This window comes from Lygodium microphyllum, chromosome 29 (genome assembly GCF_053477565.2).
Source record: "Lygodium microphyllum isolate KBCC chromosome 29, Lygodium_microphyllum_v1.1.10, whole genome shotgun sequence".
Taxonomy (NCBI): Eukaryota; Viridiplantae; Streptophyta; class Polypodiopsida; order Schizaeales; family Lygodiaceae; genus Lygodium; species Lygodium microphyllum.
This window is the reverse complement of record NC_141163.1, coordinates 79,924,133-79,927,526: the sequence shown is the minus strand read 5'-3', so window position 1 is coordinate 79,927,526 and position 3,394 is coordinate 79,924,133.

Sequence of the window (3,394 nt, the reverse complement as noted above, 5' to 3'; positions counted from 1 at the left end):
GCCGTTATCAATGGGTGAATACTTCCTGCCAGAACCAGGCATGACTTCTGAAATCACTTCTGACAGTGAGATAGAAGCATGGATGTACTGCTCTCCCTGTTACATGGTCACAGCAGAAGCAGAACCAGAGATAGAGGCAGGAGAGGAAACAGAGAATCTATTCTTCTGTTACAGAGCTCCTACAGAGACAGAAGCAGACGCAGAGACAGAGACAGAGACAGAAGAGGATGGATATGATATGGACGAAGAAGATTATGAAAGTGAGCCAGAAGAATCTATCCCACCTGAAGAGGATACATTTGAGGAAGAAGTTCCAGAAGCATCAGAAGCAGACGAGCTCATGCTATGGGACAGAATGGCGATGGTACCATTTGGTCTGGTAAATGGATCTTCTCATATGCAAAACCATTATAAGAAATGGATTAAGAAGAGCAAGCCGTCTTTTAAGTGTGGCTCCTGCCGTCCTAACCTATCCTTGCCAAAGAAAGATGATGATGATGCACCGTGCCAACAAGCACCAATCCAACTAACCCAACAAGCATCAGAGGGTTCCTGTTATGTGACGTTCCTGGATGTGTCATCTTCAGAAGAGGAGTCTTCAAGTCAAGAGGTAATTAATCTTGAAACCAAACTCGGAACGGCTTTAATCCCATTCCAACATCTTAATGAGCAACCTAAGTCTCCACCAAAAGAAGAAGTTGGTTCTAGTGGGACATCAGAGGAGGACATCACTCCCTTGAAGGAGTCGGATCTGTATCCAGAAGCAGTCCGCGGGACCTTCATCCGTGAAGTAGAAGGTGAAAGGCAGTTAACCTTTGTGGATGCAGAAGGCACTGAACGCCACTTGAAGGTGGGTAGCAGTCTCCCAGAAGAGGAGTTGTTAACCTTGTACAACTTGTTAAAAGAAAATTTGGACGTGTTTGCATGGTCTTACAAAGACCTAAAGGGGATTGATCCCACAATATGTCAACATCATATTGACTTAGAGCCTGATGCCAAGCCAGTACGGCAACGACAGAGGCGAATGAACCCGAATTATTCCACATTGGTGAAAGCGGAGCTGCTGAAGCTTCTGGAAGCCGAGTTCATTTATCCAGTGGCAAACAGTGAATGGGTTTCACCCATCGTGGTTGTACCCAAGAAGAATGGCAAATTGCGAATATGTGTGGATTTTCGAAAGCTTAATTCCAAGACCAAGAAGGATCATTTTCCTATCCCTTTCACAGACCAACTGTTGGACACAGTGGCAGGACATGAGCTTTATTCTCTTCTGGATGGATTCAGCGGATACAATCAAGTGCAAATCGCAGAAGAAGACCAATCCAAAACAACCTTCACCACAGAATGGGGGACCTATGCTTACCGAGTGATGCCATTTGGGCTCTGCAATGCCCCTGCTACTTTCCAACGAGTCATGATGGCTGCATTTCAAAATCATCTGCACGACTTTATTGAGGTTTATTTGGATGACTTCTGTGTCTATAGCTTGATCCGTGAACACTGGGACCACCTGGAACAATGCTTTGACCGATGCCGGGAGTATGGGATTTCCCTCAACCCCGACAAATGCATCTTTGGGGTCTCTTCTGGAGTCCTGTTGGGCCACATTGTCTCTGCACAAGGGATATCAACAGACCCTGCAAAGATCGAAAAGATTGCAGCTCTGGCAGCACCCACCAACCTCTAACAGTTGAGGGGATTCCTAGGCCATGTGGGTTACTACAGAAGGTTCATAGCCCATTTTGCGACAAAGGCAACTTCCTTGCACAAGCTTCTGAGGAAAGATGCAGAGTTTACTTGGACAGAAGAATGTGACAAAGCCTTTCACACTCTGAAGCAGTGTCTGATAGAGGCACCCATTCTGCAACCTCCTGATTGGACGAAAGAGTTCCATGTACACACTGATGCATCAATTGAAGGTTTAGGTGCTGTCCTCTACCAGAAGGGCTCCTCGAAGTTGGATCAACCGATCTATTATGCAAGCCGAAAAGTCACTGATAGGGAACGGAACTATACAGTGACCGAGCTGGAGTGCTTGGCAATGGTGTTTGCCTTGGAAAAGTTTCGCCATTACCTCCTATCCACCCACTTTAAATTTTATGTGGATCATGAGGCTCTGTCCTTCTTGATGAACAAAGCAGATGTGAAAGGACGATTGATGAGATGGCTCCTTCTATTCCAGGAGTTTGATTTTGAGGTGATTACTAAGCCTGGTCGTTCCCATGTTCTGGCTGATCATCTGTCGCGTATCCCACAAACTGCAGACGAGGAGCAGGATGATCCAGACCTCCCTGATGTTTCCCTATTCTTGGTGGAAACTGTAACTCCGTGGTATGCAGACATTGCTAATCTGTTGGCAACCCAACAATACCCTCCTGGTATTTCTAGTCGGGAAAGGAAGAAGCTTATGTTAGAATCAGCCCCCTACACCCTGCTAGGCGGTGCATTGTACAAGAAAGGCAAAGATGAAGTGCTCCTTAGATGTGTTGCAGGAGAAGAGATTGGGATTGTTTTGAAGGCTTGCCACGACAAGCCATGTGGAGGTCACTTTGCAGGAGAAGCTACAGCCAGGAAGGCTCTGCTAGCAGGATATTGGTGGCCTACCATTCATAAGGATGCCTATGATTACTGTAAAAGCTGTGATGCTTGTCAAAGAATGGGGAAACCCACGAAGACAAGTGCCATGCCATTGCAACCTATCCTTCCTTTGAAGCCGTTTGAGAAGTGGGGCATTGACTTCGTAGGTCTGATCGACCCTCCTACCAGAAGGAAACAGAACAGATACATCCTCGTATGCACGGATTATGTTACAAAGTGGTGTGAAGCTAAAGCCCTTAAGCGGGACGATGGTAACAGCGTGGCCCTGTTTATGTACGAGAATATCATCACCCGTTTTGGCAGTCCCTTAGAGCTGGTAAGTGATAGAGGCACTCATTTCCTTAACAAAGTCATGGAAGAGTTGACAGAGTTGTATAAGATCCGCCATCGCAAGTCCACTCCTTATTACCCCAGAGCCAACGGCCAAGTCGAAGTCACCAATCGCATCCTTTGCTCGATTCTGACAAGAACAATTGCCGCACATCGTCGTGATTGGGACGATCGACTTACAGAGGCCCTCTGGGCGTACAGAACCTCCCATAAAGCAGCAACGGGACAGACACCTTTCCAGTTGGTGTATGGTACAGAAGCTGTTTTTCCTGTTGAACTGGAACTACCCTCTTTGAGAGTGGCTATCAAAGAGCGTTTGGGGGATGATGATTCACTGCAACGCCGTCTCCTGCACTTGGAATGTTTGGACGAAATTCGTAGGATGGCTCTACAGTGCATGGAAGCCACGCAAGCTCGACGTAAGGCTTACCATGACAGTTTCATCAAGCACAAGGAGTTCAAAGAA